Source organism: Catharus ustulatus, chromosome 5 (genome assembly GCF_009819885.2).
Source record: "Catharus ustulatus isolate bCatUst1 chromosome 5, bCatUst1.pri.v2, whole genome shotgun sequence".
Taxonomy (NCBI): domain Eukaryota; kingdom Metazoa; phylum Chordata; class Aves; order Passeriformes; family Turdidae; genus Catharus; species Catharus ustulatus.
This window is the reverse complement of record NC_046225.1, coordinates 63,720,867-63,736,975: the sequence shown is the minus strand read 5'-3', so window position 1 is coordinate 63,736,975 and position 16,109 is coordinate 63,720,867. Positions and strand designations below refer to the sequence as shown.

The 16,109-nt window shown below is 41.7% G+C and overlaps 1 protein-coding gene across 3 annotated transcripts in view; it reads left to right on the top strand.

Annotated features, from left to right (window-relative positions):
* The first annotated feature begins 4,647 nt into the window (after window positions 1-4,647).
* Window positions 4,648-16,109, top strand: part of JAKMIP1 (janus kinase and microtubule interacting protein 1) — a 151,541-nt gene continuing 140,079 nt past the window's right edge. For 2 of the 3 annotated variants that reach the window (XM_033061324.1, XM_033061326.1), the window contains exon 1: window positions 4,648-4,805. The gene's annotated coding sequence lies outside the window, so the exon portion shown is untranslated. Of the gene's footprint in view, window positions 4,806-5,439; window positions 5,636-16,109 lie in introns of all 3 variants that reach the window. The other variant, XM_033061325.1, reaches the window with a different exon arrangement.

The window sequence follows — 16,109 nt, the reverse complement described above, 5'->3', positions numbered from 1 at the left end:
AGCTAATCATCTCAGCATATGCATTAAAGAGGGCTCTGCAGGTAACGTAGCATGAGAAATCAATTGTCATCCAAAGCACTAGTGCTTGCTTCTGTTAACAGCATCTTTGACCACACAGGGGTTAATATATTGTGAATCTTCAGTTTTCCCCTTTGTTTTAACATGAGTCAAATGCTTTATTCCCATATTCCACAGCATAGTCATTAACTTCATCTATTTATATTGTCATTTTTAATTTGGTGTGTGACTGCACAGTAAGGCAGCTTTTAACCAAGTCAGCTGTACATAAAGCCTATAATAAATCCTAATTTCAGGGTGTATATTCCCAGAAGACTCTTCCCCCTCTATAAAGGAATAAGTGACTTCTCTGAAACAGGTGCAAGAAGACATTCAAAGTGCATACATGTCTGCTCAGACACGTGCTGACACACAAAAGAAAGGAATATTGTACAATCTACCTAGTACAATACAGAAACACATTATGATTGTTAAACTACATATTTCAACTCTTAATTGCAGTCTCCTTCCTTAGGCTGCTATTTGTACCTGTGCAGGGTAATTATTCTCTACTAAAAGCACAAGTTTGTAACACATGCTATTTCTGGATATTATACATCACCTACCTAAGGCAGAACCCATCAATAGGTGAGAAAGATGGAGAGAACATCTCCAAGAAGATACAGTGCAACTTGTCATATCAGTGTTTTGACCATTTGTAAAAGAAGATTAGATTCTGACTATGTGTTGTAGAAAGAATTTATATGATGCACAGATGACTCTTGGCAGGTGTGGGCAAGTTCTGACCTTGGCCAAAGCTTTATGGTCCTACCTTTTGATCTGTACACACCAGCACCATTTCCCTTTGGTACAGCAGACACACTGTGTTTTCAAATTCAGCAGCACGGTAGGTGATTTTTTTTTGTGTGTGTGTATATCGGTGCTACTATGAATTTTGTACACAACTGCACAGCAAGACAGATTCTCTTGGGGTGTGTAAAAGGCACCTCTGCTCCAGGGCCCAGGCAGCCTTCCCAAAAATTCACCCACAAGGCAGAGAGGGAGCCCAGATATCCCATATACAGACACACAGCAGACAGCTCTCTGAGTAAAACACATCCCAACTACAGAAAATCAGGCCAGCTCTTTCCAGCAAGCTTGAATCTGAAAATAGTGTTTTTAAAATGAATGTTAAAGCATGACTGTTTTAAATGAAAATCCACTGCAAGTTTCACAATGCCACAATAACTTAGAAGAATAAACTTCATTCCACTTCAATTACTCCAATTTTCTCAGGCTTTTTGAAGATGTCTTGAACCCAACTTTTCTAGAAAAATCATTCCCATAAAAGATCACACCCAAATCTTTCAGGTTCCCCCTGAAATAAATTTTCTCTTGCTTGTCCTGAGTAGTATTAACATTCATAATAGTCAGTAAGAAGTTTTAAATATATTGTACATAATTATTGTACTGTTGCTATGCACTATTATATAACTGCCTGAAGATGGCTGCATTTCAATGGGAAAAAACATACTGTTTAAAAAAGCTCCTGTTCCTGGAGTGTGTATTTCTGATTTCTAAATAGCAATATTGATAATATTAACAGTAATAACAACAACAATAACAAAAAAATTATCAATGCACTGCTTTTACAGTAGGAAGTAGTCTGGTCACCTCTGTGTAAATCAGTTTCAAATGTGATCTAGGATTTTTTAATATAAAAGAATATAAAAGAATATAAAAGAATATGAAAGCCTAAGGCATTACAAAAAGAGCTGAAACTTTAAAAACTTGTCACGCTTTGAGTTTTAACTGAATAGGAGGACCACCTCTGTTTACAGGAGATTTTTATTAGGATTAAAAGGCAAATTTAGAGCAAGGAGTCTGATATTCTTCTGCTAGTCTGCAGGTTTAAAATGACAATATCAATATTAAAAATTAATTAAATTTTCAATTACAACCTTTATTCGAAATTTTATTTTGCTTTCTACTTAACATAGTTACTGCAGCTTGAGTGCAATAAAGTCAAAGTGCTTCTAATTCCAGATCACATAGTCGTAAAGTTACCAGAAGGTTTTTAGGGCGTTTTTAAAGTGTTACTTTGAAGAGTCAGTTTTATTCCTCCTGAACTAAATGACTAACTTGCATTGATTTTTAAGGAATTCAGAACAGAGCCCAGTATTTGCTTGCTGATGTCTCACATATCACTTTCCAGATTCAATACTTCAGTCTGCTTTACCAGTCACTAATAGCAGAAGTAGGAAGCTGGTAACACATTAACCAAACAATCAGTGTTAATAAATCAGCTGATAGCTGCACAAAATACTTCTCTTCCTTTGCAGACATCTTCTGCATTTCACAGCTTCTCACCCTGTTTGTGTTGCTCAGAAGCTTCTCACATCAGCAGGGACACCACAGTTAGCAGGATATATCAGGATTAATTTTTGGCTGACCCACCGAATTCCAGTGTGGACTTGGGCTTGACCCAGTAGTTTTCTTCCAGTAGGATACAACACTGCTGTAAATAAACAATAGGCAATTAAAATCCAGGCCAGATTATAAATCTTTACTTTCACTTAATATGTCGGTCTCTTGGCTATTCCATGACCACTAACAGCACTAGTTCTTTGGGGATGGGACCATCTTTACAGTAAATCTGTGTAGCACAGACACTACAGTGGTTTCCTCAGGTTCTAGATATTAATGAATATCAAACTCCAAGCTCTCAAAAGAATGTTTTAGGGTTCATGAAGTGATTGCTGGTCTCCAGCTGAATGGAACAGCAGGTTATAGAGCCATGTCTGACAGGAAGATAATATTTTTGACTCTGTGCAGACAAGATAATCATCTTACTTTTAAATTAAATCAAATTTGTTTTAATTAAAAAAAACCTCAAACACTTCTACTAATGAAAAATACTGTGAAACGAAATGCTAGCTAACATATAAGCTATACTTTTTTCTTTATTTTCAAGTACTTTCAAGAGAAAATTATTTACTAAGAAAATATTTTGCATGTAACAACCCTATGCACCAACCCATTACAAGCAAATCCTATATAGAAAATCCTGATTTTTTTCAGAACACATCACTGTATCCTTGCACAAGACATACCACTAATATAATGCCATGCATGTATTATTTATGAGCTCCAATTTCCTCTGTCCCTGACCAGGGCCACAACTAAGGCCCCAGATTTCTACTCTTATGAAGAACAGTTAGATAGCAGCTAAAACATAACAAGCTGCTTATCCTGGTTTCATTAATCCAGACTTGGAACACAGCCACTAATAAATGTGTTGGCATTTTTTAAAAGCCTAAGTATCAAACATTTATACCTGAAATTTTCTTAGAAAATGGAACAAATTAACTCTATGATGTAATTAACACCATCTGAGACATTGAATTTGTATTGATTTTAAAATCAAAAGCAGCATTTTTTCTACAGAGAAGGAACTTTTGGGGTTATTCTGGCTACAAGAATTCCTTTAGGTCCTGTTTGAAATGCCTCCCTTTGGAAAGAGATTTAAGTGTTGCTTCACACCACCCAGCAATGCATGTTCCCTTTTAGTCTCAAAAGGTGTTTCTGTTTAATTGCCCTGGCTGTTAAAACGTGCATTCCAGTTTGGATTTTAATCATTCAGTGTGGCCATCAATAGAGTTAGTTTTATCTGCAATCTGAAGTGTTCCCTTCTCAAACTTCTGTGCCTGTGACGCTGCCCTGAGCTGTCTGTCTTCTGAACTCTGTCAGTCTACTTCTAACTCTGTCAGTCTACTTCTTTGAGAACGTTCTGAGACTGATGTTTGTTTCTTGTATATTGTTTCAAATCTGTTTTCCCATAGCCTTTTCCCATCCTTTTCCCATCTAGTCTTTTTAAACTAAGTACAAACCTAGCACTACAGCAGCAGCAACAACATCAAAACAAATGGAGTGGTAGATTTGTTTATTTTCTCCAATTTACACAAATACTACCTAAGCCATCAAGATAACACTGAGCCAGTTATCATGACCATTCCCACTCCCGGGTCTTGGTACCCGGCTCACAGAAACACATTTCTGCTGCATTCACTGGGTCACCACTGGATCTGGATCAACAGAAATATCATCATGAACAGCATTTTAGTAAAGGTGCGTTCACAGCCGATGCACATCGGCACAGAGGAGTATGTCTGGCTTGAAACCCACAGCAAAGCCTGGGCCCGGGAGCGTAAAGTTGATATTCTCCTGCATTCTGACAAAAGAACGGGGTTTCAAATGGCATCAGGATTTACAGGCGGCCGGCAGCTGAGTTGATCTGACAACTCCGGGTCTAATTCTTGTGTGACATAAAAAATTAAATGTGTCCATCGTCTTCGGCGCTCTGTGCCGGACGTGCCCGCACCTTCTGAAAGGGGGACCAGCCTCGTGCGGGACAGCTCTACCGGGGCAGCTCTACCGGGGCAGCTCTGCCAGGGGCAGCTCTGCCAGGGGCAGCTCTGCCGGGGCAGCTCCACCGGGGGAGCTCTATCGGGACAGCTCTGCCGGGGCAGCTCCGCCGGGGGCAGCCCCGCATCCAGTGCGGAGCTAGCGCGGCCGCGCACCCCGAGCGACGGCGGGCGCGGGGCGGGGCCGCGGGAGGGCCCGGCCGCCGCCGCCCCCGAGGGCGGGCCGCCGGTGACAGCTGGGGAGGGACCCGGCGCCGGCAGCGAGGTGCGGCTGCCGGGCGGTGCTTCGCCACCGCTCTGTCCGCATCGCAGCAGCGGATCTCCCGGGGAAGGAGCGGGCAGGGGCTTGGCCGAGCCCTGCCGCCGTCGCCGGCCGCGGAGTGGGTGAGTGGCGGCGGCGGGAGCACGAGTGGGTGATGCGGAGGGCACGGGGTGGCAGGGGAGGGAGGGTGGAGGGATGGAGCGATGGAACGATAGAGGGAGGATGCTGCCGCGCTCGGAGACTTTGGGCGTGCGAGGTGCCTCAGGGAAAAAGTGCATCCCGGGGCGGGGCGAGGCTGTGCCGCTGTCAGCTGTCCGTCCGTGCCGGTGACCCGACGGGCGAGGAAGCCTCGGGAAGGGCGGCCGGTCCTTGGCGGGGCAGGGGCTGCCTGTCCCCGGGCGGGGCTCGGCCGGTCCCCGCCGGCCCCCGCCCTCCCGCAACTCCCCCGCAGCCATCAGCGGGCCGGGGCGCGGCCGCGGCGGGGCCGGGAGCGCTCCGGGGGCTCCCCGCGCTCCGCAGTCCCCGCCGGTGCCCGCGGCAGGGCAGGGTGACGCTCCGGAGCATCCCGGCCCCCAGGCTCGGCCGCCCGCCCCCCTCCCGGGCTGTACCTGCGGGGCCGGGGGTCCCCGGGCAGCCTCGGGGGCTGGCACCTGCTCCTGCAAGCCGGGTCCTGCTGGCAGGGCTGCTCCAGGAGCAAACCCGAGGCCTGCCCTTGGAGGGCTGGCAGGATGAGGCCTTTATTTTTTTTTTTTGCAGGGTGCTGGCTGGCTGATATTTACATAATATCTCTGCTTAAATGTGACCTCGTCCCTAATTGGAGGCTTCCTTTCCATTTTCTATGGCAACACTACAGAACAGATCACTCCGGGGGGCTGGATCAGAGGAGTATCTGCACACACTGTAATTTTTCTGTCTTGGTTCCCCATCAAGACTGGTTCTTTCTAGTGAATGGGTGAGATTTTAAAGAAAGTTCTTTCCATCTGCCCTTAAAGCAGTGGCTAGGCCTGCAAATCACTACAGATTTGCAGGATCTCTGAATTAGAGGAGGATGAACACAGGCTTAACTAACCAGCAAGAATTATTTTTGTTAGTTTTTTATATATTTATTAGCCTGACTGATGACTTCCATGCACCACATTGCCTAATCAAACAATCATAAGAAATGATGTTATAACTGACTGTATTTATTTATTTAAAAATTAATAGAATTATTATAAGAAGAAGGAAAAGAAATCCTAGCAAATTTTGTGAGGGAGAAGGAATTGAGACCCACTTCATTCAGAGATTCCTTTTGCTCCATGACATCTCTTCCCTAGTCTTAGAACCCATGATGTATACACAGTAATGCCTCTTCTTGCTCAGTTCTAACAGTAGGCTTGATGTGCCTATATATTTATGCAAGAGTTGGATTTTGTAATGCTTATTAATATTAGGGTCTGCTGTGTTTCATCTCTGTGGGCTTCCATTCCATTCCGCTGTGGCAAGGGGTGAATATCTCTGTGTTAATTTTCCAAAACCTGCTGAAAATAAATGGTTTGTGATTATAAGATACACTAATTCATGGTGCATTTAGGTGGGAAGGTTTTTCTAAAGACTTTTAAATTCTTCCTTAATTATCTTTTGAGATGTTTTTTGTTCTGCATTGAAAAAACACATACCTTACTGTTAATGCTAAAATGAGTTACTGTGGTGCAGAAACTGGGATACTCTGTACGGCTTAGAACATTTGTTTTCAGTTTCTGCTCTGTACTTCTTGGTCCACTGGGATGACTGTGTTTCTTGTACCTGAGGTAGTGTGGGGTTTTTTGGGGTTTGAATTTTTTGTTTCCGGGTGGGTACACGCAGTTAGATTGTCAATATGAATCTAATCTTTGAACAGATATTTTGGAGATTTAAACAGAAGGGCCAAGAATCTTGAATCTCGTGGAAGAGGTGATTCTTCTTATGGGTGAAGAGGCCACTGTTTGGAAATGTGAATTTCAAGGAGGCCACCCTAGGGCTCATTCACTGAGGCACTGGGGCTTGTCTGCTACTGGCTGAGACACAAGTACTGTAAGAGACCACTGGTTTACCTAACATATTTTAACTTCTCCTGCACGTACATAAAGGCTTTTTATTTCCATTTGCTTTTTGGAAATGCTGGGCAATGCTCACTCTCCACTTAAATTAATGCTCCTTTAGTGTCTTAGATTGCTGTTACCGGAATGCAAGAATTGGAAATATCCTCAAAAGAGCCCACGTGTTGAACCTGAGGTATAAATGAGGCTTGAATTGAAAGAGATGTGCTCTATGAAAATGTTAATCCTGGGTCACAGTGATGGAGCAGAGGTTCCTTAAGATTCTTCTCTTAGAGGTCCACCTCTTTCAAGCTCACATTTTGTTTTTCACAGTTAATGCATTTATGTGCACAGCACCACCTTCGTTGCAGTTCATCCCAACTCTGCTGTCAGTTTCTGCCTTTAAGTATTATTTGTCAGTATGCAAATTTTATAGTTACTTTCATGTACAGATTTTTTTTCTTTTAGAACATTTTGGTTAGATTATGACAGAAGATGGGAGATGTAGGAGTAGCAAGTATATGAAGAAAGAAATGGGCCTGGGCTGTATTTCTGGATAGTGCAAGGCCAGATGGAGCTGGCATAAGTACACGTCAGGGAGCAGAAAATACTGAAGAATGTGAGGTTGGATTGCCCATTTGTATAAAAGCAAGGTTGGCTGCATGTTGCCTCTGTCTAAGAGGATATTTGGTCAGGTACCACTGATTATTGCATCTCCATTTATTAACTTTGAGCTACCATCAAGCAAAGAAAACATCAAACTCTTCCTCATGTTCTTGTCTGTAATCCTGTTTTTTTTTCTCTCAACTTCCATTAACTGTTCTGCTCAATTTTCAAGGTACAATATTCAGTCTTAATTGCAGCTTTGTGTACTGATATGCACAAACACATTCCATCTCTTTTGTTTCTCATAAAATAGAAAGTTCCATATTGAGAACTGTTGTTGATTTAGGGTACTTATTGCAGTCTTACTCAGCATTAGTAACGAAAATTGGTTTCATGATCATTGTTTTCTTCACATGTTAATAAAATGTCTTGAGTTAATGATCTAAAAAAAAAAGTGGGTTTTTTTCCATCCATTCTTTTCCATCCAACTTCTGATAGAAGTTTTATTCCTGTATGCAAATTTTGTTACTTCTGTTTAATTTTTGCTAAGGTTTTTTTTTAAAATAGCAGACTTTATCAGCCATAACTTCAGTAATAGGGAAAAATCTATAGCAATTCTATAAAAGTCGTACAGATTCATTGTCAGTGGGGCAAAATGGAACCACAGAAGTAGTTTAAACAAATTTTTCATTAATTCTATTTTCCATGATACTTCCATCCTCTGCACGTTATTGTAAATCATAGAACTTTGTCTTTGGCAGAGGGAATGCAGTTGTAGGCCTTTCTCAGAAATCATTAAAATTTGGTTGTTTCTTCCTTACTTGCAATATTTAATCTCTTTTTGTCTAATAAGAATGGCAGCTGCAGAGCAACTTCTCCCATGTGCTGTGGTAGGTGAGGTCTTCCCTTTTTCCTCTCGATACAATCCAAGCTCATAGATCTGGCATTTAATTCCACAGCTACCTTTGGATTTGATGCATTCTTTCTTTACCATATCAGCTCTCAAACACATGCATAGATGCACGTTAAGAGCCAGATGTATTTGGGAAGCTCCCACCTGGAGCTCTTATGTTAGACAGGAATGGATAAGGTGCTTGATGTAGTGAGGAATACAGTGGAATCTTGTTATTTTATTTTTGTTCTGTTGGTTCACAGAAAATTGTATCACTCTTGTATATGGTTCACAATGGGAAATTGTGTGTCAATGAAAACAAAGATATAGAGTATTAATTTCTAATTTATCTTTTTATCCTTGGTTTTAAGAGATGCATTTTGTGCCTAATGCACATTTTATAAAAATGTAAACACATATACACATGCAGTTGTTTTGCTGCTGTTCTGTTAACATGCTGAATAACTCTATAAACTGAAACTTCTGAAGGGAAAGTCTGAAAGTGAAGCAAAAACCACTAAAATGGTGAAATGTTTAGAAGTAATGAATAGACTTTGTTGTAGTAGTTCTGTCATCCTCAGACAGTCAACATTGACTTTGCTTTGATTTTACTTTGTTTTTAGTCGAAAATGGCTGAAGGACATCTTTGTTTTGTTCTGATAATAAGAGGACTAAATACTAGTTAATTTCTTTCTTGAAGATGTTTTTAAAAACCTATGTATTTAATCTGCAAGCTGGCATTCTGTAATCAGTGTGAAATTAAGAGAGAAACTATTTATACTACATGTATTTGTTCATGTGTTGCTTACTTGTTCCCTATTAAATACTGAATGTAGCCACAACTGTAGGAGAATCAAGATGTCTCTCCTAAATCTTTGAAGTTTTTGTTCAGTTTTCTTCTCATTTGTAGCCCATCTTAACACCATGTTGCCCATTTTCTAGCACGCTACCTTGACATTAAGGGAAATAAGTGCTGTTTCAGAAAGTATTTTCATATTTGCTAGTGCCATTTAAATTGAACTTGCATTTGGCAAGACATTATTATTGAAAGCTTTGAGTTGCACTTGTGATAGCTGTTACCTTTCCATCCAGGAAGGAAGTGTCAGTGGAGTGACAGAGCTGCATTTAGCAGTTTCACTTTTGATTTAGTGCTGATGCTCAGCATGTGCTGCAGATGAAATGCTTGGCTTCCTGCGTGTAACCTCAATAAATGGTGTCCCTTTGGCTATGGTCTGCAGTTGCCAGCCTTCATTGTGGGCACTGTCTGCATATCTGGTTGCTTTGACTGCTATCTGTGCAGGTGAGGAGGTGATTTTTTCATTTTCCCCTGTGAGTGTAACACACTAAAATTTAATCCTAACATTATTTATTTTAAGATAGGTGAGCCAGCTGGTATGTTCATGTAATTGAAACTGAGGTGCTATTGTTAATATTATTATTGTTTATATGATGAGAGTAAGAGTGAGCCATTGCAGAACAATCCTCTGTGGATTCTTCCAAAATTATCTTATTCTTCCTCTTCAACAGTCAGAACAAGGAACATCTTATCTAACTAAAGTAGACTATTTCACTAAGACTTTCCAAAATGTCAGTGATTATGAGGCTGAGACTTTTTCTGTTTTCTGTCTAGAGCAGCATTCAGCATCTGGTAGCTTTTTATTTACTGCTCTGTAATGCTTCTGTTTATGCAAAAAAGTGTCCAATATTTTGCATTTCTTCTCACTAGCTTGTGTTTTAACTACCACCCAGAGGTACAAGCCTTGTTTTCTTGTGAACTGCTAATTCTCTGAACAAGCTTATTATCCATGTTTATAAATACTTGTGGTGATGTGATGCGTGTCTGCCCTGAGTCTAATCAGGTCATGTTTCTAGGGTGAAGTTTTACTTTGTGAGACAGTGATTCTCATTCTGTTTGAGTCCCTAAGATGCAAGTACTTCCCTGCTTTTGAAGTAAGTGCTTCCTGTGGTACTTCTGCACTGTCTGGATGTAAACACTCTATCATCCCTATGAGAAGGGAGAAAGTGTGTTGGGAGGTACTCCTTCTCTAAATTGCTTAGAAATGAGAAATGAAAACCCAATAATAGACCTTTTTTTCCATATCAAGGTGTAAAGCAGCACTTTCACAATGTTTTTACCTTATGTTGATCTACTTGAGTCATATCTTGCCATTTCCTGTAGACCATTCATTGCTAAGCTTGTTAGGCGTAGACTATATTATAATTATACTCTGCTAATTTAGTATGGCAGACTTTTATTTCTTATAAAAGAATTAATTACTTTTTCCTTTTGAATCCTTTTCTGGACTCCCTAGTTCTTGAACAAACAAACAAAAAAAGATCTACTAATACATTTTGCACCTTCTTATATCAATATTCTTTGAGATGCACTCATATTAAAGAAGACCAAGTGATAATTTATCTGCACTATGGCAAAAGAAAATAATTCAGCTGACTAGTAAGGATGATGGACTTATTTCTCACAAAGGCAGACTTCAGCTTCTCTGTGCAGCATAATCCTTCTGAAGATAATGATCCTATTAGCTTCTGCATGAGGCTTTGGCCTCTACCATGTTGGATGGGAGGATGGGATGCTGTGCCCCAACACTTACTATCTGTGCTGGTAATTCTGAATTTTTTAGTAAAATGGCAAACTCTTAGTAAGAACTTTAATTACATTTGCTATAGCCTGGCTTCCTACGGAAATGAGCCTTGAAGGCTTCTGCTGTCTCTGAGTCCCCTATGACTAATTTTTGCATTTGTTGGACAATTTCAAACTGCATGTGTGAAATGGCTGAAGTCTTAAAAATAAATCTCCTGCTCCAGAACTCTAAGACGTATATGCTTGATTGCAGAAGTTAATGAGCCTTTTTTGTATTTTTTGTCAAATTTCACCGATGAATGGCATGAACTTGTATTCTTTGCCATGAGTCACCTTGGAAAATGAATCTTTTGCACAATTTTGTTCCTGACAACTCACTGTATCCCTTTAAACTTATTATATCCCTTTATTAATGTTTTCTAATTTGGTTTGGTGGTGGGGATTTTGTTTGTTTATTTTGGGTTTGGTCTAGCTTTGTTTGGATTTTTTTAGTAGATTGCCATCATATGCTGAAATTTCTCAGAAATTTTTAGATTCTGCATTTGACCAGCCAGGAGTTTGGAGCTATTACTGTTTCTTGCAGCAAAAGTGCAAAGCTTTCCTGCATTCAGCTAACTGGACCAACCCAGCCTTTATGTCAATAACAAATACTTTTTGTATATATTATTGCTTGCAATTTTTTTTTTTTTTGCTACTGTCCACTGTGTAAAAAAGCCTGAAATATTTTTAGGATTTTTTGTACATATTTTTCCTCCATCTTTTTTTTTCTTTAGCTATCCGTAGATGTATAGTCTGAAAAGTAGATACCTACTTCTGCATCAAAAAGGGAACCATGACCATAGCCATGGAATATCTAGGTACAGCTGAGCTAGATTTAGTCTGTCTATTTAGTGAGCTATTAGGAATCTAGGTATTGGGTAAAAAAACTGTGGTTTTTAAGAGTAAAAATTTAAATACTGAGAATTTTGTGTGTACTCAGAAAATACTCAAACAATTAATATACAGATAAATCTGTGACAGACAGCCTATCTGACGAACTGGGTAAAATAGAGGATTCCTCCATACTAGCACTTTAACATAATTGCATAATAATGGTAACTTATGCTTTACAAGGGGATGTGTTAGAGGTGTCTGATCTAAACAGTGTTTAAGCTCTAATCACAGCACTTAGTGTACTTAATATATGTATTGTCCAGGAACTGAGAAGAGGCTAATCCTTCAAATAGCATGAAAACAACACAGGATTCCAGTTTTTTGCTGCTTCCTCACACAAAGCAGAGAAGGATCTTAAAACCTTTAGAGGGATGTGTTCCCTTATCACTTGAGGTAATAAACACAATGCATTTCTTAAGATTTAGATCTGTAAGTATAAAATCAGTAAAGCAGAGCTGTAGATACCATGATTGTCAAGAACGAGAATTCTAATGTGCAGAACCCCCCCAGTTTGCTCAGTCCAGTATGCCTAGCCTTTGCACATCTGATGCACAAATGCATTGCTGCTTCAGCTGCCAGAATCAGCTGTAACTTGCATGTGCACTAAGGGAGCTGGAAAAAAACCATGGTCCTGCACTGGAATGCAGTAATTGCCAGCTCCTTACTGGGAGGTGGGACCAAATGTGTGAATCTATCACAGCATGAAGCTTAAATCTGCAGAATAACTCTCCTGCCCTAGTTATTTCAGATACTCTGGAATAGCATCTCTGTTTCTCAAGGAAATTATTTTTATTGGTATATAAATATAGCAGGAGAAGGAAAAATTAAAATGGATGCTGTATGCCGAACTGTGTAAGGGAGTAACTATTTCCATGGTCAGTCTTCATGTGAAAACAAGTCTGAAGAAGCTGTATGGGAAGTAGATAAGTCAAGAATGGTGAGGAAGATGCAGAAATAAATGACTGAGTTAAAAGGATATGCTGCAGAGAAAATAAGAAGGAGTGGGTGTCTATGTAGGCAGCTTTGTTGATGTCAAAATGCTGCATGTTCTTATTTTGTTGTGCTTGTCATGGTGGAGGAGTGCATGTTCTGCACAGATTAAGCCATGTCATTCTGTTTTCTGATGTAATTTTTTTTAATGTAGAAAGAATCATTAAGTCTGAGATACATTTTTTAACAGTGAAGCTGTGAAATATGAAGCTTATTTTTGGGGGTTTTGAATTACACAAAGCATTTTTTCTTTTTCCTGTTTCATATTGCTTGAGATGCACTGCACCCTGTGGGTGATATAAATGTTGTCATGGCTTCTCCCTTGCAAAGGTAGTACATTTTTAAGTAGAAAAATAAGAACCTTCTTGATACTGACTCATTTGATTCTGATCTCAGCTACAGTCTGTATAAGATGGATCCATCATCCATAAATTCATCACCTTTATTGCATGTATTCTGAATTTGAACTGGATGTAAATAACAACCAGTCCAGGCAGTGAGGTTGACAGTAGGAGTTACACTCATTGTGACCCTGACCTCTGTGCATGGGAAGAGCTGCTACAGTTTTGGGGCTTTGTTATCTATATCATTCTTTAATCAGCAGTAAATAATTTGCAATAAAACCTAGAGTTTGTATTTTTTTTCCCCCAGCTTTTAGCATGGCCTTTGCAGCAGGTGTTTTCTGACTGATGAAACTTGCCCTGAAAAGTGGGACTGCAAGTTGGTGCTTGTATGTATTCTAAGAATTTTAGTAGACAAATGTGACTTTGGAACCACAGAAGAAAACTTTAGTGACTGAAGAAGCGCACAGACCTTCTTCTATGGTATTAATTCTTTATATTGTTATAAAACCAACACAGTAGACTCATGAATTACAATGTCAATAAATATAATCAGGTTGTACTGTAGTTCTGAGGCTCATTAAACCTACCTGTGAATATCTTGTAACAAAGCTTTGTATTATCCATATCTGTAATGTCAGGACTTCATTGGTTGTCCTTAGTTTTGTTTTCAGTTCACGTGCCAAACCCTTTCATTTGAACTGCCCTGGGACTTACTTCTTAGCATTTTTCAGTAGGCTTCAGTATTCAGGAGCTGTATTCTTCATCCACTGATGCATTTGCTCTCCAGTTGTATGCGCTCTCTGAGTCTGTTCTACTTGGTGGCAGACCTGAGATATGGATGAAGTTTTCTAGAAGGTGGAGACAACATGTAGAAGGTGTTGGAGATGCACAAGCAATAATTCTGTGTTTGTTTCTGAGCTTGGAGTTTTTGACCGGTCATGAAGGAGATCGTCTGTGTGCTAACCTGGCAGACCACAGTTCCTGGCTATGTGGTTTTGCCTGTGTTGATAATTGCTGTAGACTCTTTATAGCTGACTCTTTGGGTGCAGGATAGGAGGTATATTCTTACTGCATCCCAGTTGCTAGTAGGTTTTGGATGACAAGAAATGGCTGTGCCTTTGAAGCAGAGGAGTTCTCACAGTGTGTACATGCAGTGTTGCCCTCATTGCCAGTGAGATGGCTAAGGCAATAAAGAAGGCTGTGACTGTTTCCTTGAGAGTGCTGGTTTACAGTTCACTACAGGTCTGTGAGCCTGCAGTTGGATGTTTGGAAGTGAGTGTTTGGTGTAAGGCTGCCGTGAGTTGTGCAGGTGGTGGGTGCTCCTGCTACTGAAAAAACAGTCAGTTCTGAGACTGATCTTTCTGAGTCTGACTCTGAGTCTTTCTGAGTTACTGACTCTGTTAGTAGTGTGTATCCCTACAGCTTTCATGTTGCTTGGAGCACATAATGGAGGGAAAATGATGCTCATGCTTTGGTAGCTCTCAGCAGACCTACATCAGTGTGGAAATCCTCAGGTGTTGTGCATTGGGTGCCAAGATCTTACCTGTTTTTGGCAAATAGGATTTAATTTTCTCTAAGTAACAGATAACCTTGTCTTTCTTAACATTTTGAGAACTTTGTTGTTAATTTTTGCTGTGGCTTTTGAAACTGTACTTGGCTCCAAGGTGCTTGGTGGAAATGCTGCATGTCACATGCACTGAAGTGGCTGAAGGTGCTGCGGGCAGACACCATTGGTACAGGATCATAGCAATTGCTGTCCTCACTGTATCTTGCTGTGCAAAGAGCACATATGCAACTCCAGAGGAAAAAAGACCTCACTCTTTGTCTTTATAAAAGCCACTGTTCCAGAGATGAGAAACATTTCATCTTAACATAAATTTGGGAGAGGTCAAAGTCAAGCTGATTGTAGTAAACTGCAGGCCTATCCTCCACATGTGCTGTAGCTGGCTATCAACTTAGAGACTTGTGGAATACTGAAGCTCTGTCTTGTGACACTTCTGGAGTGAGAAATAAAATTGTACTAGATTGGTGAAACAAAACATCAAGAGCAGAGAGATGGCTTGAAGCACATGTTAAAATTCCTGAGCAAGGCTTCTGTGACTATGAATAATTTCTCCCCTATGGAAAATGTCAAGTAAATTCACGAATACAAGCCGCACTGAGTATAAGCCGCATCTCTGGGTGTTGGCAAATATTTCGGTTTTTGTCCATAGATAAGCCGCACCCGAATATAAGCCGCTCTGTCGTTCGCAGCGAGGACCCGTGTGCAATCAGTAACAGAACCGCGGGAGGGCGGGGTTTACTGACTGAGCTAAGGCTGTGCAGGCTCGGCCCGCTAGGGGCTGTTGACGGGGCCAGGTGGCCCAGCCCGGTGCTGCCGCTCGGGGCCGGCCGCCGCTGTCACTGGGCTCGGTCACCCCGGGTCGGCGCTGCCCCGCGGTGGCAGGCAGGGACGGAGCTTTCCCTCGCCCGTGGCGCCGGCGGCGGGCGCGGACAAAGCACCCCGCCTCCTCCCCGAGCCACGGCAATGGCTGCGCGGGGCTCCCGTCGGCTCCCCGAGACGCGGCAATGGCGGCGCGCACTTCTCCCCCCGTCCCCGGGCCGCGGCAATGGCGGCGCGCACTTCCCCCCCCATTCCCGAGCCGCGGCAATGGCTGCGCGGGGCTCCTGTCGGCTCCCCGAACTGCGGCAATGGTGACGTGGTGGCGCCCCCCCCCCCCCCCCCCCCCCCCCCGTCCTCCCCTGGGCTGCGGCAGAGGAGGGAAGAAGAGAGCTCTCCCGCCTCTCTCCCTGCCCCCCGTGCTGCCTGCAGGGAGCCAGGGCAACACAGTAACACTGTAACAATCGCGGAATGCCGGCTTTTACTGGCAGGTGCTTGGCTCGGCACTCTGGCTGGCATGTCTGGGGTTGTAAATGTCAGAAAATTATTCACATATTAGCCGCCCCCGACTATTAGCCGCACTTCCGGGTTTCCACCAAAATTTTTGTCAAATTGCTGCGGCTTG